The sequence below is a fragment of the Scyliorhinus torazame genome, chromosome 2, assembly GCF_047496885.1.
Source record: "Scyliorhinus torazame isolate Kashiwa2021f chromosome 2, sScyTor2.1, whole genome shotgun sequence".
Taxonomy (NCBI): domain Eukaryota; kingdom Metazoa; phylum Chordata; class Chondrichthyes; order Carcharhiniformes; family Scyliorhinidae; genus Scyliorhinus; species Scyliorhinus torazame.
In genome coordinates, this window is record NC_092708.1 from 384,245,035 (window position 1) to 384,267,101 (window position 22,067).

General features: G+C 50.2%; 1 protein-coding gene across 6 annotated transcripts in view; it reads left to right on the top strand.

Annotated features, from left to right (window-relative positions):
• Window positions 1-22,067, top strand: part of nrxn3a (neurexin 3a) — a 2,368,971-nt gene that overhangs the window by 1,637,643 nt on the left and 709,261 nt on the right. The gene's annotated exons all lie outside the window — the stretch shown is intronic.

Below are 22,067 nucleotides of genomic sequence, written 5' to 3' on the forward strand. Positions count from 1 at the left end.
CCTAAGTTACTGACCTCAGACCTAGAACATGTTTGAATCCCCAAATGAAGCAACAAAAACCATTGGTGGGTCTGATTATCTTTACCTTTCAAATCTAGAATCCCAACAGTGCAGAAGGAGGCCTTTCGGCCCATGGAGTCCGCACCGACCCTCTGAAAGAGCACCCTACCTGGGTCCACGCCCCAATCCCACCTAACCTTTTGGACACTGAAGGGGCAATTTAGCACGGCCAGTCCACGTAGCCGGTCTAACTTTTTGGACTTCTGGGAGTAAACCGGAGCACCCGGAGGAAACTCACGCAGACGTAGGGAGAATGTGCAAACTCCACACAGTCACCCAAGGCCGGGATCGAACCCGGGTCACTGGAGCTATGAGGCAGCAGTGCTAACCACCTTGCCACCCTGGAATATCTCAAAGGCTGTAAATGTAATTAGCGGCTGAAGGCTCTAATCTCAATCCCTAACCCTCTCACCCCTCCCTCTTTCTTTAAGATGCTCCTTAAAACCTAACCTTTCGACCAAGCTTTTGGTCACCTGCCCTAACGTCTACCTGGCTGTCTCAATGTCACACCTGATTTGGTAAAGTTCCGGTGAAGCCTCAGAACATTTGACGGTGTTGAAGGTGCCGTATAGATTTTGTGATTAAATCTACAACATCCAACTTTTAATGTTTCAGATCTTATTACTTTGCATCGTAAATTGGAACGACAACCTCACCCCCCGCCCTTCAACGCCCCCCCCCACCCAATCTCCCTAACCCCTCCCCCCCCCACCCCCTCCCCCTTCAAAAGGGCCTGAGCTGCACAGTTTGGGTGACATTTTGGTGATTTGGAATTCATGACAGAGGGAGTTTTGATTGATGGTTGAATTCTGCAGCAAAGTCACCAAAATTGAACTTGGAAATGAGGCATCCACAAGGTGCTGCCACCTGACTTCACGGCCGTTGCAGTATAACTGATTCCTGTGGCGAAGCAAAGGCCAGAAGGTTAATAATGGGTGACCTAAGTCAGCCTGGTGATGCTACTTCCAAGGCGCCAGGTAATTAACGTAGTTAAAAGATGTTTATGAAAACTGAATTCTACTCAGTTACGATTTGGTAAGAGGGGTGAGGTCTGTAGGTCTAGCCTCCCCCCCCCCCCCCCCCCCCCCCACCACGCACTCATCTCACGGAATTATTTATTTCCTGATTAGTGCTGCCCTCCACTAACTCAATTTACTTTGCACAACACGCCGCACTGCTTTGCAGGCCCAATGTTGCCCTGAGAACAAAATGCCCGCACTGATTGTGCTTTCCTCTTCGCAGGGGTCGAAGTTGTCAGTGGGCCTGGGACAAATGAATCTTTAAACCTCCAAATATGTCACCCAGACAAATCCTCCGTTAGCCGATACGGCCCAGACTTTCTGCCAACTTGGTTCCCTTGGCAACCCTTGGCATCTATTCAGTTTTCTATGCTTGCGACAAACAATTTTACATTAGGGGCTATATTCTCTGGCGTTTAGAAGGATGCAAGGCGACCTCATTGAAGCATAGACGATTCCGAGGAGGGCTAGATAGGGTGGACTCTGAGAGAACGTTTCTCCTGGTCGGGGAATCTAAAACTCGGGACACAGCCTCAGGATAATGGGGCCGATCATTTAGAACTGAGGTGAGGAAAAATTACTTAGCTCAAAGGGTTGTCAATCTTTGGGACTCTCTACGCCAGAGGGTTGTGTATGTTCCGTATTTAAGTCTGCGATGGACAGAGTTTTGGTCTCTCCAGGAATTGAGGGACATGGGGAGTGGGCAGGAAGATGGAGATGCAGCCCAAGATTAGCCAGTATTCATAGAATCACAGAATTTACCGTGCAGAAGGAGGCCATTCGGCCCATCGAGTCTGCACCGGCCCTTGGAAAGAGCACCCTACTTAAGCCCACACCTTCACACTATCCCCGTAACCCAGCAACCCCATCTAACCTAAGGGGCAATTTAGCATGCCCAATCCACTTAACCTGCACATCTTTTGAATGACAGCAGACTCAGCACGTCTTTTCCTCACATTTCTTGTGTTCGGAGATGATCTTTACTGTCTCTCCTTCACACCAGCCCCCCCCCCCCCCGGCACCCCAATACCCCCCCCCCTTCCCCTTCCACCCAGGCCCTGGTCTACAGAATTGGTCGATTAATATCCCATCTGAGGGGTGACGCCTCTGGCCTCGGAGTTCTGGTGCCCAGTCTAAGTGATGTTACCAAGTCCCAGATGTTGGGTTGAACCCAGGTCTTCCTGATTTAGATTGAGGCAAAAATGACACTCTCCATCCCTCTGTGTTGAATCCCAGTTTTTTTTTTTCAAAGGCTCCAACCCATGGATTATGGGAGTTAAGGAGCCCTTTGTATTAACATCCCTCCAATGGGCGCAACGTAGCACAGTGGGTAGCACTGTGGCCTCACAGCTTCGAGGTTCCAGGTTCGAATCCCGCTGTCTGTGTGGGGTCTGTACGTTCTCCCTGTGTCTGCTTGGGTTTGCTCCGGGCGCTCCGGCTTCCTCCCACAAGTCCCGAAAGACGTGCTGTTAGGTAATTTGGACATTCTGAATTCTCCCTATGAGTGCCCGGACGGGCGTCGGAATGTGGCGACGAGGGGCTTTTCACAGTAACTTCATTGCAATGTCAGCCTACTTGTGACAATAAAGATTATTATTAAGATTATTAATTATTGATGAGCTGTGCGTTAGTTAGTAATCAATCGGCTTGCCCCTTTCCATAACTTTGAGGAGTTCTATGTCGTTCACACCAAATGGGACGTGCAATGCCCTCAACATTAACGTCACCACCATAGCGCGAAATAATGTATCAGCGTTACATTTTGTGAAATTCATCGCTGTCGGTTTGCCAGGAGGCACCTATCTCTTTAAAGTTCAAACCAGCTACTCGGTGTATAAACGGAATGAGTTCCTCATTACAAAGTTAGAGGATGTAAAAATCACTGGCGGGGCAGCACGGTGGTGCGGTGGATTAGTCCTGCTGCCTCACGGTGCCGAGGTCCTAGGTTCGATCCCGGCTCTGGGTCTCTGTCCGTGTGGAGTTTGCACATTCTCCCCGTGTTTGCATGGGTTTCGCCCCCACAACCCAAAGATGTGCAGGGTACGTGGATTGGCCACGCTAAATTGCCCTTAATTGGAAAAAAAATTAATTGGATACACTAAATTTATAATAAAAAAATTATAAAATCGCTGGCAATCTAAATGATGAAAAATAAAAAGCTACAATTATTTAACGCCAAGATCGTAATGGCTGGAACCAGAAAACAAGCCCCCCTCAGGAAAGAAAACAGAATGGCGTCTCTGTGAAAATTGGTATTTGGCGAAAAGTTATCCCGAGGAGTCAGATAAATCGTGAGTTGCGAACCATTTCACTCAAATGTAGGGAGACATCAGCTTGAGTGGCCCACTTGGAGCCCGCTCCTCCAATCAACAAGGTCATGGCTGATCTTCAACTCCAATACCTCAACACCACCTTCCCGCACTACCTGCATGTCCCTTAATTCCAATCGTGTCCAAAAATCTATTGATCCCTGTCTTGATTATACTCATGATGTGGAGATGCCGGCGTTGGACTGGGGTGAGCACAGTACGAAGTCTTACAACACCAGGTTAAAGTCCAACAGGTTTGTTTCGATGTCACTAGCTTTCGGAGCGCTGCTCCTTCCTCAGGTGAATGAAGAGGTATGTTCCAGAAACACATATATAGACAAATTCAAAGATGCCAAACAATGCTAGGAATGTGACCATTAGCAGGTGATTAAATCTTTACAGATCCAGAGATGGGGTAACCCCAGGTTAAAGAGGTGTGAATGGTGTCAAGCCAGGACAGTTGGTAGGATTTCGCAGGCCAGATGGTGGGGGATGAATGTAATGCGACATGAATCCCAGGTCCCGGTTGAGGCCGCACTCATGTGTGCGGAACTTGGCTATAAGTTTCTGCTCGGCGATTCTGCGTTGTCGCGCGCCCTGAAGGCCGCCTTGGAGAACGCTTACCCGGAGATCAGAAGCTGAATGCCCATGACTGCTGAAGTGTTCCCCGACTGGAAGGGAACATTCCTGCCTGGTGATTGTCGCATGATGTCCGTTCATTCGTTGTCGCAGCGTCTGCATGGTTACCCCATCTCTGGATCTGTAAAGATTTAATCACCTGCTAATGCTCGCATTCCAAGCATTGTCTGGCATCTTTGAATTTGTCGATATATAACATACCTCTTCATTCACCTGAGGAAGGAGCAGTGCTCCGAAAGCTAGTGACATCGAAACAAACCTGTTGGACTTTAACCTGGTGTTGTAAGACTTCTTACTTGATTATACACATCGGCTAAGCATCCATAGATTCCCCAAGGTGGGTAATTCCAAAGATTCACCTTTGGGTGAGGGACCTTCTCCTCATCTAGTCCAAAATGGCCGCCCACTTATTTTGGGACTGTGGCCCGACGTCCTAAATCCTGGGGGAGAGACATTTTCTCGGCATCTACCTCGCCTGCCAATCCCCTTTAGAATTTTATGTTTCAATGAGATTGCCCCTCATTCTTCCAAACGCCATGCATTGTAAGTCTATTCGACTTAAACTCTCCTCACTGCACAGCCCCCTCATCCCAGAGAGCAGTCTAGTAAATTTTCATTCCGCTCCCTCTAAGGCCAGCCAGTGCACCCCAAACTGTTCTATGTTCCTGGTGTGACCCTCTTTTCGTGCCTCAGACTTTTGAATGACCCTGGATGTGATGTGGCTTCAGCTGCTGAGCGGGGGTCGGTCCGGGTGTGGGGGGAATGAGAGCGGGGAGGCGAGGGCGGGAGGAGGTGGGGAAGTGGAATTAGTTACTGAGGAGAAGGGCGGCATGGTGGCGCAGTGGTTAGCACGGCGCCGAGGACCCGGGTCACTGTCCGTGTGGAGTTTGCACGTTCTCCCCCTGTCTGCGTGAGGCTCACCCCACAAACCAAAAAGATGCGCAGGGTTGGTGGGATGGCCAAGCTAAATTGCCCTTAATTGGAAAATTTACAAAAAAAATAGTTCCGGAGTGGGAGGGAGGGTTTAGCTACTCAGTGAGGTGGAGTGTTTAACCCGCGATTTTTACGGAAAACATTTGCGAGGTTTTTATTCAGCAGCAATCAGGCCTCAATGATCAGTCCATGAGGCCTTGCCTGCCCAAGAAAAAAAACACAAGGGTTTAAAGAGGCCTCGCAGCTGTGAGCATTCAGTCCGATGTCCACGGCAGCCTTGGCTACCGCTTGTGAGCCCCAAATCTAATCTCGCTACCCCACTGGGGGACTCGACCCACTATGGGAAGCCTCGCTCCAAGGCAAATGCATCCCACTTTCGGTCAGGAGATCAAAAATGCGAATACAAATGTGATTGTTCAAATACTATTTCCATCAATAATCTTCTCTTCCCTTTTTATTGAATCAGTTCAGCATTAATTCGTACAGGACACTAAATTGGCTTTGTTCCCCGACCTGAGCCAGGGTGGGGTCTGAGGTGCGAGAATTGACCTCAGTGCTTCTGCAGTAGGGAAAGGGGGGCTTGTGCCTCAGGCTTTCTCCTCCCACTGATCTCCAGCGACCCCTGCTGGAAGAGTGCTCTTTGGCCGTCTGACCCGGAACAGCTTTCAATGCTGTCAGCTCCCCCCGCAGCAGCTCCCGATCAAATCCCACAAACAATGGGCTGGATGTTACTTGGGGGGCGGGGGGGGGGGGGGGGGGGGGGGAGCCCCCGGCGTGGTTTGCAGAGTGAGACAGGGGGAGGGCGAGGCCGGGGAAGGATGTGAACACAAGGTTGAGTGTGTTAAGAGTGCCTCAGGTGGATGTGCAAGGTCCAAGGGGATGATTGTCCTTCCTCCCTGGTCAACCCCTCAACCAGCATCACACGAGTGGGAGAGAGACCTCGATAAATAGCCTCCTGCGTTCTCCTGCATCAAAGCAGAGGGAGAGCACACTCACTTAATCAGGCAAAGTGCTTCTGGGGTATCTTGAAGTCATAGGATGCCTACAGTGCAGAAGAAGCAATTCGGTCCATCGAGTCTACACCAGCCCTTGGAAAGAGCATCCTACTTAAGCCCAATCCCCCACCCCCAATGCAGTAACCCCACCTAACTTTCTGGACACTAAGGGGCAATTTATCACGGCCAAACCACCTAACCTGCACGTCTTTGGACTGTGGGAGGAAACCGGAGCACCCGGAGGAAATCTACGCAGACACGGGGAGTAAGTGCAAACTCCACACAGTCACCCGAGGCTGGAATTGAACCCGGGTCCCTGGAGCTGTGAAGCAGCAGTGCTAACCACTGTGCCACCGCGCCGCCCTGAAACGCTGATGGGCGCTACATAAATAGCGAGTCTTGCTTCAGCATTTGGTGCCACTTTATCTTTTGCCGTGAGTCGGTGCTTGAAACACACCAGCGGGATAATCTCATTTGTTGTCCTTTACGCTGCTGTGCTGGAATGCTCAGGAGGCAATGGGGGATAATTGGTGCCATTGCGAGAGCCGCCGTGGACCCCCCCCCTTTCCATTCTGCGGTACATGTTCAGTCGTGTACTTGCCGCTGCTTCCGACTTGAAGCAAATTGTGGCAGCCTCTCCCCTCTCATTGCGGTTCAATAATGCTTGGCAGCAGTGCTTCAACATATGTCTGTGAGATGTTCCTTAGGCCCTTTCTATTAATAGCAGCGTTTAATAAGCTGATCTTGGCTGATTCAGACTGTCACTATTTCATTAGGCATCTGATATTTTATACTTGGCCAGGTGATGGAAACCATCGTCAGGCAGCCAGCAGCCACCTAACTGGGGTGATGCAGGGTCCTGGTGGAAGTCATGTCAGTGCACAGGGGGCTCCCCACCTCCACCACCCCCCCCCCTCGGTTTGGGGCTTCAGTATTTTGTTGCCTCTCCCGGCCCCTCGCAGCTTGTTTTGTGTGGGCTGTCGGCAAATGTAGCTTCTTTGCACACATCCCCAGCTAGATCATGGATGTCTGGCATCGACCGACGAGCTCCCTCCAGCAGAGGTCAGCAGTTAGCAATTGGGAGGAGAGATGCCAGCAGACACCAATCCCCTCCCCCCCGCCCCGCCCCACCTCCCACCCCTCAGCAAAGCCAGAGTTGAGGATGTTTGGTTTGACACTCAAGAGTGTTTCTCCATTGTCTTATTCCGAGGAAGCGGTCCTCCGACAGCCCGTGCGAGTTGATGGGGTCTCCCTCTCCCACCGCCCGCGCCCCCCCCCCCCATCCCAGGGCACAACATCAGAGCCCACAAAATAGGAATCGACTGCCCCGCCCCCGAATCCTGCTTCACCCCATTCAGTCCCCGATCTCGGACCTCAACCCCAGCTTCTCGCCCTCTCCCTTAATTCCCTTAGCGCTCAAAAACCTATTGGCACCCCTTGCCTTGAATATACTCATCGACCGCACGAGGGTCCCGGGTTCGGTTCCAGCTTCGGGTGACTGTCTGTCTAGAGTTTGCACTTCATTCCGCCGCCCCCCCCCCCCCCCCCCCCCCCCCCCCCGTGTCTGCGCGGGTTTCCTCCAGGTGCTCCGGTCTCCTCCCACAGTCCAAAGATGTGCAGGTTAGGTGGATTGGCTGTGCTAAATTGCTCTTAGTGTCCAGGGACGTGCAGTTTAGGTGGATTGGCCACGCTAAAATTGCCCCTCGGTGTCCAAAAGGTGTGAAAGTGAGGTGGGGTTCTGGGGACAGGGTGGAGGAGCCTGGGTAGAATGTTGCTCTTTCAGTCGGTCAGTGCACACCCGATGGGTCGAATGGCCTCCTCAGCCCTTATTCTAATTCTGTGCCCTTTTTCTTACCCAATTCTCCAGCCAGGGGGAACTTTCTTTCAGCATCTACCCTGTCAGGCCTGTTAAGGATTTTACATGTTCCAATGAGATCACACTCACATTCTTCTAAACACCAGGGAATATGGGTCCAGTCTGTCCCATCTTTCCTCAGAGGACTCCCCTCACCCCAGGAACCAGATTCACAAACCCTCTTTGCACTACCTCGAAGACAAATACATCCTTCTGAACTGGAAGTAGATACACTGGGTGTTGCCCTAGAGTGACCCATTCACAAAATCAAAGTTCACTGAAAATGTTAAGCCCTGCCCCCCCCTCCAACCCGCTCCCCAGATCCCGTCTATTTTCTCACCCACTCTCTTGAAGATATTACCTCCGAATTGGTTACAATTTCACGGGCATGCACTCTGCTACCAGCTTTTCACAAAGGGGTCAGAAGGAGTGGGGGAGATATCAGAGGAAGTGTCCATTTTGGGGCTGGCGTCTGCCTTTGTCCCGAAAATAAAAATGTTCCATGGGTCATTTAAAAGATTCCTGTGGGAGCACGGGCATGGACAATGCAGCTTTGCTCTGGACAGGAGTTATACTGCAGCTAGTGTGCATCCAAAGCAGTGTGAGGCAACCTATATAAAAGCAAATTACTGCGGATGTCTGGAATCTGAAACAAAAGAGAAAATGCTGTCAAAGAATCGAAACGTTAGCTCTTTTCTCTCCCTACAGATGCTGCTGAGATTTTCCAGCATTTTCCTCTTTCGTGAGACAGCCTATCACAGGGGATCTCATCGCATTTGGCTTTGATTGGTCAGTTTCAGAACCAGACGTCCGAATTGTCCTTAGGTCGCCTACCCTACAGGAGCGCCCTGGAATCTCTGGGAATTCAGCTCCAGGATAATGCCTCCACCAACACTCAGGGATAAAGGTGCTTTTGGACAATCTGGATTCTTGGTCATCGTATCAGGGAAAGGAGGAAAAGGCAGGTTGGCCGAAATACTCCGTCCCCCTCACGGCTGGAATTTTCCGGTGTCGGCGAAAGGGAATGGGGTTTTGGCTGGAACGGCAGATTCTCCGTCCTCGCTCGCAACGGGAGCCGCCACGGGTCGAGGCCGGAGAATCCCGCCCGTTGAGTGGGAGGGATCGTCGGAAGTGGGAGGTCATGCATTGAAGCCTTCAGGAAGATACCCTCGCTGGGGGCTCAATCGATAAAAACAGGTGACCCATGGAGCCTGCCCTGCCACCCAGTGCAGTCATGGCTGCCTGCCTGTCTGAGGGAGGTGCCTGTCTGAGGGAGCACTGCACTGTTGTAGGTGCTGCCTCTTTTGAATAAGATGGACCCACCTGCCTGCTCTTGCGTAAAAGATCCCGTGGTATGATGTCGAAGAAAAGTTGGGAGTTGTCTCCTGGTCAGTATTTCTCCCTGAATCGACATCATGAAAAACAGATTGTGTGGTCATTATTCTGTCACTGTTTATGGGAATTCGCTCAGTTGCTGATCTTACAAGAGTGGCTACATTTCAAAAGACTGTTCATTAGCAGGAAAGCGCGATTGGAAATCCGTGGCTCGTGTAAAGCATGGAATGAATGCACGCTTTTCTTCATTTTAGCTGCATGGCAAAATACTCTATATCTCTGGCAAATCTAAACTTTGCTGATTGCCCTCTCTCTATCGTCCCTCTGTCTCATCTCGTTCTCCCTCTTGTTCTCTTTCTCGCACTCTCTCACTCTGCTGCAGTGGTAGAGACAGGTGGCACGCTAAAGTCATTAGCTTTAAATTAAGTATTATACTTAATAAGGCCTGATTACCATATGTTAATTTGGGAGCTCTGTTAATGAGCCCACCAATATGAGAGGCATTGGAACTCAAGGATAATTACATAGCGCACCATTTAATGGCATTGAAGTTTCAATGTTAGTTCAAAAAAGCAGAAATTTGCAAACAACGGACGATCTACATAAATACAGACATAAATATAAATATAGTCACTAATAAATCCAACAGGGATTCAGAAGAAATGTCTTCACCCAGAGAGTGGTGAGAATGTGGGGCTCGTTACCGTAGGAATGTATAAAAGATGTACTCAAGGAGAAGCTAAATAAAGACATGAGGGAGAAAGGAATAGAAGGATACGCTGATGGGGAGAGGAGGAGGGGGGGGGAGATGAGGAGGGGGGGCCCATGTCGGGCATGATACCAGCATAGACTTGACGGGCGGAATGGCCCGTTTCTATGTCGCACGTATCGCACGTACCATGTCATTCTCCGATATCATGATTACATTTTTCAGAAGTTCAGGTTCGTTTGGACAGCCCATTCATCCTGAGATGTTGGGAGGAACAGCGAGATCCCATCAGTCGCTGCTAGTCCGATATTTCCAGAATTTGTGCGACTGTTTCTCTTTCACTGGGTATTGGGGTGGCATTGGAGGGTCAGTGATCATCTCGACGGTCTGGCAGGCAGAGGTTGGTGAGGAAGGGCTGGTGCCGCCTGTCGTCACAAAGCCAGTTTGCAGCTGCCAACTTTGGCTCGAGGTACCAAGAGATGATTTCTCTCTCTGACCCGGCCCCCACCCTTTGTAATCAAGCAACTTCATCTTAGTACTTTCAATATTTCTGTTCGGGAGGAACGAGTATTGAAGAGTTGAGTGTTCTGCTATCTTCATTCCCTCCATCCCTATCCCGGCAAGGTTAATCTTTTCAGTCAAACATATTGTCAACCTTAATCCTCAAATGAGAGTAAGTTTAGTCAAAGCGTTAACAGAAGGAAATGAGGAAAAGCCAATTTGTTTTTTAATGCTCTCAGCCAGCCATGACTTTTCACCTGGGGTTTACTTGCACCATTGTCCGTTGACCAGCCTTCAACCGCTGGAGAGTTTGTGGCCACCCCGGAGATTTTGGAGACTGCTGAACTATACCATCGTACCTTCAGTCCCTTTCCTTGCTCTGTCTGAGCTGGGTGTGATGCCACAGGCTCTGCCCGCCTTCCAGAATCTTACCCAAGTGTCCATTTAGGATTGCGACGAAGAGAAGGTTTTTTTGCACAAAGGGTCGTGAATCCTCAGGAATTCACAACGCCCTCTCAATGGCCCAGAGAACTGTGGATGCAACAACAATTGACCAGATTCAAGACTGAGATTGATCCTTTTTTTGCCCCCGACGGGGATGGTAATCGAAGTTGCGGTGGCCTCACAGCTCCAGGGCCCCAGGTTCGCTTCTCGGTTTGGGTGACTGTCCGACGAGTCTGCCCGTTCTCCCCGTGTGTGCGTGGGTTTCCTCCGGGTGCTCTGGTTTCCTCCCATTAGTCCAAAGACGTGCAGGTTGGGTGAATTGGCCGTGCTAAATTGCCCTTAGTGTCCAAAATGGTTAGGTTGGGTTACTTGGTTATCGGGATAGGGTGGAGGTGTGGCTTGGGTAGGGTGCTCTTTCCAAGGGCCGGTGCAGACTCGATGGGCCAAACGGCCTCCTTCTGCACTGTAAATTCTATGAGCAGATTCAAGAGCCTGTACGCCTGGAACCATTTCTCCTGTTCTCATTCTCCTCCTACGTGTTTGGTCAGGTGGTATTGTCAAAGCAAAGCTATTCCATTATGGGCTTGGCGGGGTTGAACAGGGATCTCAACAAATGTGCCCAATCCCAACTCTGAAATCTCCGCCATAGACCACAGATTCCAACAGGCGTCAGTGAGAGCACAGAAACAAATAAGAAATAGTACTTTGATCACTGTGTTTAGCATAATAAAACCACCCCAAGGTGCTTCGCAGGGGGTTATAAAGCAAAGTACAATAATCGAGAGGCATAGATTCTCCGGTCCCCCAGCCGCCCGTTTTGTGGCGGCACGGAGTTGGCTGCCGGCGGGAAGAGAGAACCCCGACGACCAGAGAATTTGGCCATTTGGTCAGATAACCGAAAGCTTGTCTTACGAGGTGCCTTACAGCAGGGCAATGAAGTACGCCAGTAGAGAGGTGTGGGGAAAGAATTCCAGGATGTGGAGCGGAGCCAACTGACTACCTAAAACTGGGGGTGGCATCTTTTGAGGAGCGCCAATATCTTGGGGGGCTGTGGGGCTGGAGGAGGTTACCGAGGTGGAGAGGGGCAGAGGCCATGGAGCAATTTGAAAACAAGGATTAAATTGATACCTGTGTGAAGGAGTTAATTTATGATTGAAAGTTTCATTCAGAGAATTTGCAGTGCAGAAAGAGGCCATTCGGGCCATCGAGTCTGCACCGACTCTTGGAAAGAGCACCCCACTTAAGCCCACACCTCCAACCTAACCCAGTAACCGGACCCAACCTTTTGGCCACTAAGGGACAATTTAGCATGACCAATCCACCTAACCTGCACATCTTTGGAGCGTGGGAGGAAACCGGAGCACCCGGAGGAAACCCACGCACACACAGGGAGAAAGTGCAGACTCCACACAGATAGTCACCCGAGGCCGGAATTGGACCCTGGAGCTGTGAGGCAGTAGTGCTCACCACTGTGCCACCGTGCCGCCCCCGTCGATCTATTGTCAGCTAACCCCCCCGTGCCTGCCTGCCACAGGTCGATTTTCTTTCAACAGAAACTACCTACCATGGTGGGATTCGAGCCGGGAAGCCCAGGTTTGTAGCTCAACCAGTTCAGTGACCTATACCTGAAGATGAAACCAAATGATCACAGATGCTGGAATCTGAAACAAAAACAGAAAACGCTGGACAATCTCAGCAGGTCTGGCAGCATCTGTGGAGAGAGGAGGGAGCTGACGTTTCAACTCGAAGCACCCTCCACAGGTGCTGTCAGACCTGCTGAGATTGTCCAGCATTTTCTCGTTTTTGACTCTGTGACCTATACCTTGGGCCACAGGAGGAACTAGGCTGAAAGAAAGAAGGTGGTGATCTAATTGAGGTGTTAAATTGGATTAAGGGGATGTTGATAAGAGCTAAAAAAAAAAAAATTGCCTGGTGAGAAGGATGCAGAACAATGGGATATAACCTTAAACTTAATGCCTCAAACTTAAACTTAACACGTGGCAATAAATCTAAATCTAATTGGGGTTAATATCGAGAAAGAATCTCAGAATCTGCTATTCAGGCTGGCAGTCAAAAGAAAAAATTCAAAGATAGATTTTTATTGGGCAAGGTGTTAAGGGGCAAAGGCAGGGAGATAGAGTTAAGATACAGATCAGTGATGACCTAATTGAACGGTGGAACAGGCTCGAGGGATTAAATGGGCTCTTCTTGTTCCTACTTTGCAATCAGATGTATTGACAGGCTCGCTCGCATCAGAAATGTTCTGATCTGGATTCGAGCTGGTCAAAGTGGCTCCGTCGCAACGTGAGTCAATTGATTTTGAATTTGAAAATTAGTTCTTCATTAATTTTCGCCGAAGAAGCGAGGAAGACTCCTGCTCCTGATTTTGTGCGTCTGGAGAGAAGGGGGAAGAACATCTTGTGCAAAAAAAATAAATTTAAAAATTAAAAAGCAGTTGCGTTCCAAACAGCACCATCTGTGCCAGCTCAACACCAGACGCATTCGAGACTAATTCTGCAGTGCGGGCCTGGGAGGGGGTAGCGGTGGGCGTACTTTGGCAAGAGCGGCAGACCTATGTAGACACGTCCAGGTGTTCCTGTCACAAGCTCAGCAGCTTTCCCCAAACCTGCCCCTCCTCCATTCCCTCCCACTCAGGCTTTGCCAGCCCTCCAGGATTAACCTGGAGTCTGACAGAATTGAAGATTAATCTCCAGTACGCAACAACCCCAGGGGGATGGGGGGGGGGAGGGGGGTTCATTATTCTTTTTAAAAGTGTACCTTTGTCGTTCGATCTCTTTAAACATCGAAGACTGGAGTCTGGACAGAATAGGTAGGGAAGAACACATTCCCATTGGTGGGAAGATCGAGAGAGGGGACAGGATTTATGGTAATCGGAGAAAGGAGCAATGGTGACAGGGAGGAGAGACCTGTTCGCGCAGCGAGCGGCCGGGATTTCATAGGATTTACAGTGCAGAAGGAGGCCATTCGGCCCATCGAGTCTGCACCGGCTCTTGGAAAGAGCACCCTACCCAAGCCCACACCCCTACCTAAGCCCACACCCCCACCCTATCCCCGTAACCCAGTAACCCCACCCAACACTAAGGGCAATTTTGGACACTAAGGGCAATTTAGCATGGCCAGTCCACCTAACCTGCACATCTTTGGACTGTGGGAGGAAACTGGAGCACCCGGAGGAAACCCACGCACACACGGGGAGGACGTGCAGACTCCGCACAGACAGTGACCCAAGCCGGGAATCGAACCTGGGACCCTGGAGCTGTGCAGCAACTGTGCTAACCACTATGCTACCATGGTGCCCATTTGGAATGTGCTGCCCGAGAGTGTGGTGGAGGCAGATTTCATCGAGGCATTCAAGAAGGAATTACACTGTTACCTAGGAAGGATTAATGTACAGGGCTACGGAAGGGAGGCAGAGAGAGAGGGGGAGAGGCATTGGGTAAATTGGAGAGCTAGTGCAGACACTGCCGGCCGAATGGCCTACATCTGGGCTGTAACCATTCTCTGGTTATGTGACTTCCCTTTGTTGGGTGCAGAGTTATTAGAGAATGGTGGGAGGGAATAGAAGTGACTGACTGACTGACAGTCAACAATCATTTTGGTTCAGTGACAGAGACGATGGAACACAGCAAAGGATGGGTGTGTCAAACAACCAATGGCAGGAGCGTAGGGGGTTAGCGGGGTGAGGGTGGAGCTGAGGAAAGTCACATCCCCTGGAGTGCGGCCTACTAAAAGGTGGCAAGCCTGATACCCGCGTCTCCCCTTCTTTTGCCACCCATTTTCTCACCACTTGGCATGTGTCTGATGGCACTACCATGGTGCCCAAGATCGGACATTTCATCCCCACAATGTGTTCAGGCAGAGCATCCACCTCATTCAAAATGGTTCCAAATGCTGAAATGAAATCTGATGTGGGAACGGGAGGGAGCTCACTGTACACGTCTCGCACCGTCATTATTTCTCAGCCGTGTCTAATTTAAGTAGTGCAAATGCCAGATAAAGATGTATCACCTCTTTGATTAGCCAAGATTACACAATCATTTCCAGTGTTTTGTCGGTTTCATCTCATAAAATTGGACCAGAAAGAAAAAGATAATGTGGGCCCTGACAGATTAGTCCTGTATGTAGCAGAGTCAATGCTCCCTTTCTTTATTCCTCCTCAGGCCATGTATTTCCACCTGTCAGCCTGAAGTGACTAGGCCGATTCTAAGTAGGACAGCCCGGAGGATACTGGGGACATTTGTCTACTCGGTTTTTCTGAATGTCTTCGGCACAGAAATTGGAAGCGTCCTCGACTGCTCTATTTCTATTTTTTCTCTTTTCCATTTTCCCACCTCCCCATCCTGACACTTGCTGGGAACAATCGCATGGAAGAATAACAATAATAATAACAATAATCGCTTATTGTCACGAGTAGGCTTCAATAAAGTTACTGTGAAAAGCCCCTAGTTGCCACATTCCAGCACCTGTTCGGGGAGGCCGGTACGGGAATTGAACCCACTGACAAACACACACACACACAAACATTGCCCACTGTGCTAAACCAGCCCCTCTAATCATAGAACTTACAGTGCAGAAGGAGGCCATTCGGCCCATCAAGTCTGCACCGGCCCTTGGAACGAGCACCCGACCTAAGTCCACATCTCCACCCTATCCCCACACCTCTACCCTATCCCCGTAACCCACCTAACCTTTTTTTGACACTAAGGGCAATTTAGCCCAGCCAATCCACCTAATCTGCACATCTTTGGACTGTGGGAGGAAACCGGAGCACCCGGAGGAAACCCATGCAGTCACGGGGAGACACACATTGCCAAACACACCCTCGCGCACACAGACGCACACATTGACAAGCGCACATGCACACACTGACAAACACAAACATTGCCACACAGACAAGCGCACACACACACAAGTGCACACACACACACACACACATTCCCAGGCTGTCTAACTGGAAAGAAGTCAAGAGTGAGAACTTTGGCTAATTCACCTCCCCGTCACCATCCACCCCTCCCTCCATCCAAATCCTATGGTCCCCAGCTGAGTTGTCATTTTCCTTCTGCAGTCTGCTGGCTACTTGACAAAGGCCTTTCTTTGCGGGACTGTGTGAGTTGACTGACGTTGGGGAAGCAGCAATAGTCAGTTTCCAATTCATCAGGATGTAGTTAGACCCCTGCACCTTCAATACATTGTGTAGCTGGGAGAACACTGCACAGTGCATTGAAATGCTTCTGCTGTGTACCTGAAGGAATTACACAGGATCAGTGTCCAGTGCTCAGTGAGTGCTGGAAAGGTTTATATGATTTATATAGATTTTGTGGAGTTTTCCGATCTTAATTTTACGCAGGCAATGGATTGGAGTTCAAACTTGTGCATATCGACATTGCCCCAAGGTTCAGCCCTAATCGTTACTGAGCTATCTAATCTCAGGTGGGCCATTAATTATTACTTTCACTGTTGGCCGTTCAAAATCCTGAACTGCCAATGGGTTAATTAAAGGAGAGAGAGAAAAAAATAATCACCAATGATTTTTATTTATGCAGCACATTTAAAATAGCACAACGTCCCCAGGTGCTTCACAGGCGAGTTATTTGTCAGAGAATCCTTGAACACCGAGCCTGGTTAGGAAATGTGAGGGCAGGTGACCGGAAACTTGGTCAAAGAAGTGGGTTTTAAGGGATGTCCAAATGGAGGAGGGAGAGAAAGAGAGAGGCAGGGAGGTGGAGGAAGGCAATTCCAGGAAGCTGAAAGGGAAGGTCACCAATGGCAGAGAGTCAACGTGGAGACGAATCGGAGAGCAGAATTGGAGGAGTGCGGAGATTGCGAACGTTTGTAGGGCCGGAGGAGAAGACAGAGAAAGAGAGAGAGGTGCCCCATGGTGGTGCCTGGAAGCAACAAGGAGAGTTTTAAGATTGTAGAGGGAGGGGAACTTGGTGGTGGCAGGTGTAATCTGGCAAACGCAACGCTCTGCTCAGTTTTGACGGCACCCATAGTCACGGAATTGGCTCACATGCGAAGAATGGGGAGGCAGTGACTTAGGGTAAGGTCACTCCACCGACAATACAGAGGCCCAGGATAATGCTCTGAGGTTAGGAATATGGACGGCACGGTCGCACAACGATTAGCACTGTTGCTTCACAGCGCCAGGGACCTGGGTTCGATTCCGCGCTGGGTCACTGTCTGTGCGGAGTCTGCGTGGGTTTCCTCCGGGTGCTCCGGTTTCCTCCCACAAGTCCCGAAAGACGTGCTTGTTAGGTGAATTCGACATTCTGAATTCTCCCTCTGTGTACCCGAACAGGCGGCGGAATGTGGAGACTAGGGGATTTTTCACAGTAACTTCATTGCAGTGTTAATGTAAGCCTATTTGCGACAATAAAGATTATTATTATTATTATTAGAATCCCATCACGGCAGTTGGTGGAATTTAAATGCAATTAATAACACCTGGAATGGAAGGCTCGCCTCAGTGACCATGGCAACTGCCGCCGATTGTTGTAAAAACCCATCTGGTTCATTCATGTCCCCCAAGGGGGGAAGGAAATCTGCCGTCCTTACCCGGTCTGGCCTACATGAGACTCCAGATTCACACAGCCATGTTGACCCTTAACTGCCTCCCGGAAATGGCTGAGCGAGTCACTCAGTTCGAGGGCAATTAGGGATGGGCTACAAATGCTGGCCCAGCCAGCGACCCCCACATCCCACGAAAGAATTGAAAATAATTGAGAGCCTTTGCTGTTGAAGCTGTAGCTGCAGCCAGCTCTTCAGGAACAAATAGTGCAGGTTTTTGGGGGTGTGGAATAAATAGAGCCAGAAACGTAACTGAAGGAGATATTAAAATGAGGAATGCTGCCACTTCTGAATATATGAAATGGTGGATGGCATCGCGGAGTAAAACAGGGGGGGAATCCCCTTTAATTCAAAACTGCCGAGTGCCAAAGTTAAGTGGGCCATCAGACTGATTCAATGGCCTTTTATTGATAATGAAGGCAACACTCATGTCTCATTGAGAATTCGCTAATCACAGAACATTTAAACATTGCTCAAGTTGAGGCATTATGCAATTGCTGCCTGTCATCGGGCCACTTGTCTGCTCTCCGTGTACGTGTGCACTCCTGCTGAGGGTGTGAGATCCCCCAGGAGAATCCCAGCTCCTGCGGCTTCCTCACCGCCTCCCCGGGACGGAACGCGACTCCTGTCTCCCACGCGAGACTTCCCAGCCATTGGCCGCGGAAGCAAGGGCCGAGGGGGCTTCCTTGTTGCTTTGCTCGCGGTTTTCAATCTTCGGTTCATCTTCAGGGTGGATCGCAACCAAGACCTGAAGACCCTTGTTCTTCCCTTGTGTGGGTAACGTTGCGGGGCTGCTCTTATACTTTGGGTTGCATGGCCACCAAGCAAGTGTTTCATATATTTAGGAGCTGTTCAACGGAGCCCAAATATTGTGGAACAGCGATTGGGGAAAAACAAAACTTGCATTTACGTCCTGCCTTTCCCGATGTGGGGAACAGCCAGTAAAGTACTTCCGAAGTGTAGCCACTGTTGCAATGTAGGAACAATGAGCACGCAACAACTCCCCACAATAAGCAATGAGACGATGAGGGATAAATATCGACCGGGGCGCCTGGTTCAAAATAGTGCTGTGATTTGTTTTCAAAACCTTTACCCGAGAAGGCAAGCAGGGTCCCAGTTTGTCCTCCCCCCTGAAAGACCGCTCCACTTACTTTGCAGCACCCCCTTAACACCACGCCAGGTATGTCAGCCCAGATTTTTGTGCTCAAACCTTGGGAGTGGGGCCTCTGAGAGATACCCCGCTGAGCTGTTACGCACATGGGCATTTCCAGCTCGCAAAATAGAACCATAGAATTCCGACAATGCAGAAGGAGGCCATTCGGCCCGTCGAGTCTGCACCGATCCTCTGAAAGAGCACCCTACATAGGCTTACTCCTCCGCCCTATCCCCGTAACCCCACCTAACTTGCACATCTTTGGATACTAAGGGGCAATTTATCATGGTCAATCCACCGAAACCGCACATTTTTGGACTGTGGGTGGAAACCGGAGCACCCAGAGGAAAACCTACGCAGACATGGGGAGAACGTGCAGACTCCACACAGACAGTCACCCAAGGCCGAAATTGAACCCGGGTCCCTGGCACTGTGAGGCAGCAGTGCTAACCACTGTGCCGCTAGACCGTGACAATATTGTGCTAAATTAGAGCACAAGTATAATTTAATTTTCTTGTCCCCTCACGCCTTGTCCCTTCCACACACACACACCCCATCCCACTTGTCCTCCAAACCTTGAGAAAAGTTAGAGATGAGGAGAAAGAAGGGGAGGGGCGGTGGGGGGAGGTGAAGGAGCTGTACTGGTCACAAATGGTGGGGAGGGGCGGTGGGGGGGAGGTGAAGGAGCTGTACTGGTCACAAATGGTTAAGAGGGTAAGGCAGGAGAGTCCAGCTACAAGTAGTAATGGATAATGGAGATCGAAGGACAGTCATATCTTAGAAGTTGAAAAGCAGCTGCTTACTGAGAAAGGTTGCCCCGCCTCCTCCAATGCCTCCAGCACACAGAGAACTCTAGCTATTGTTGGTAATGGTAAACAGTGGACCAACAGTCTTCCTGAGTAAAACACAGAGGAAAACAATCAAAACCAGTTTCCACAGAATGTTCAACCATAGAACAGGTAAAATGGCCTCCTTTTGCATTTTGAATGAAAGGTGCCAGTTTAGGACTCGAGGTGGACAGGATTATGAGGGGCATGGACAGGGTGGATAGGGAGCAGCTGTTCTCCTTAGTTGAAGGGTCAGCTACGAAGGGGACACCGGGTCAAGGTGAGGGGAAGGAGGTTTAGGGGGGATTTGAGGAAAAGCTTTTTAACCCAGAGGGTGGTGACGGTCTGGAACGCACAGCCTGGGAGGGTGGTAGAGGGAGGTTGCCTCACATTCTTTTAAAAGTACCTGGATGGTCACTTGGCACGTCTTAACATTCAAGGCTATGGGCCAAGTGCTGGCAAATGGGATTAAGTAGGGAGGTCAGGTGTTTTTCATGTGTCGGTGCAAACTCGATGGGCCGAAGGGCCTCTTCTGCACTGTGTGATTGTGTAAAACGAAACACCCACCTATGATGTATTTTGAAAAATGGAGCCCAAAACTAAGCAGCTGAGGTGCCTGCGATTCAGATTTTATTAAACGTGGATGTATTGTAATGGACCATTTATGGACCTATCCCTGGACACTAAGGGGCAATTTATCATGGCCAATCCACCTAACCTGCACATCTTTGGACTGTGGGAGGAAACCGGAGCACCCGGAGGAAACCCACGCAGACACGGGGAGAACGTGCAGATTCCGCACAGACGGTGACCCAGCAGGGAATCGAATCTGGGACCCTGGCGCTGTGAGGTTGCGGTGCTAACCACTGCGGCAATTTGTGTTATTTGATACCTTCGTGTGGGGAATTTTTAAGTAGGGCAGGGGAGTCATCCCTCATGTCGCAGCCATTAATTATCTCTCAATCAGTATTACTGAAACAGATTCTGTGGTCATGATCAGGACTGTTTGTGGGAGCTTGCTGTGTACAAATTGGCTGCTGTGTTTGCTATAACAGCGACTGCACCCCATGTTTGACGAGCTGTGAAACCTTTAGAGACATTCTGAAGCTGTCGAGGTTGTTATATAAATGTATGTCTGTCTTTAAAATGGCAAACTGTGTGTCACCCCAATTTAGGACAGAAATGAGAACCTTTTTCTCTGAGGGTAGTGAATCTCTGGAACTCTCGCCCTCAAAAGGCTGGGGAAGCAGAGTCTTTGAATATTTTTAAGGCAGCGCCAGATAGATTACTGATTAACAAGGGAGAGAAAGGTTATCAGGGATAGGCAGGAATGTGGGGTTGAGATTATAATCAGATCATTATTAAATGGTGGAGCAGACTCGAGGGGCTGAGTGGCCTACTCCTGATCCTAATTCATATGTTCGTACATCCCCTTTATGCGGTCATAAGCCGACAGCTATCTGGCTCGTGCAAAAATCCAGGAATTGGGGCAGCAATTCATTCCCCACCGTTTGTGGAGGGTCCACATCCCAGGTGGAGATCACTCGCCCCTAAGCGCCACATTTCCTCCCTCAGGAACTCGAGCTGATTCTCTCTCACTCTTGTCCTTGGAGGAGGTTTCTGGCGAGGGGGCTTGGGACCAGAACCCAGCACCACCCTGGACAGGCTCAATGTGGACAAAGATCAACGATTGAACCTTTGGGGGCATTTCCATTCCTGAATGGGTCCACAGAGCAGGACGTGGTGCATTCCCCTAAAGGATTGAGGGAGCACGTGCAGGAGTGAGTTGGGGAAGGGAAGGGAGAGGAAGGAGTCACGTTTTGCGCCTACCCTAATCTTTTCGTTGGTAAAAGGACATGAGCTCCACGGTGTAGCCAATTAATTAAAAACACAACCTTTTTGATTGCTGTTGTTCACAGTCTTGTTTGGGACCCACACTGTTATCGTCAAATTTCACTGGTAACTAAGTGTTCCACTGGGATGGTGTTAAGACACTGCGATGACTATGAGGTGATGGAGCAGAGTTAAGTGATAGGTCTGGGCACTCAAGTGGCATGGATTTGGCAGCTCAAACGATGGCCAGTTTCTGAGCGACATCCGACGGCGACCTGGGCGATGCCCTCCTCAAGCCTGGAGTGGGAGAATGATGCAGGAAAAGAGGTGGAAAATGATGGTGGAACCAGAGGGATCGGAAGTGAAAAGGAGCAGGACTCATTGGCAGAGGGAAAGAGAGAGGGCCCCATATGAGCACGGTGGCACAGCGGTTAGCGCTGCTGCCTCACAGCGCCCGGGTCCCAGGTTCGATTCCGGCCTCGGGTGACTGTCCGTGTGCAATCTGCACGTTCTCCCCGTGTCTGCGTGGGTTTCCTCCGGGTGCTCCGGTTTCCTCCCACAGTCCAAAGATGCGCAGGTTAGGTGGGGTTACGTCAATAGGGGGGGGGGGGGCGGGTGGGGGGAGTGGGCTGAGGCAGGGTGCTCTTTCGGAGGGTCGGTGCAGACTTGATGGGCAGAAAGGCCTCCTCCTGCACTGTAGGGATCCCATGGAGAGTATGGAGCTGCTGCCCTTCGCACACGCCATCTGCTCCGAGACCGACGTCCTCTCAATTTGCCCTCCAATCACGGGCAAGACATCCGGCTGGGCACTTTGATGGCCATCTTGGGTTGGCGGGATGGGGTGGGAGTTGGGGTGGTGGGGGAGGG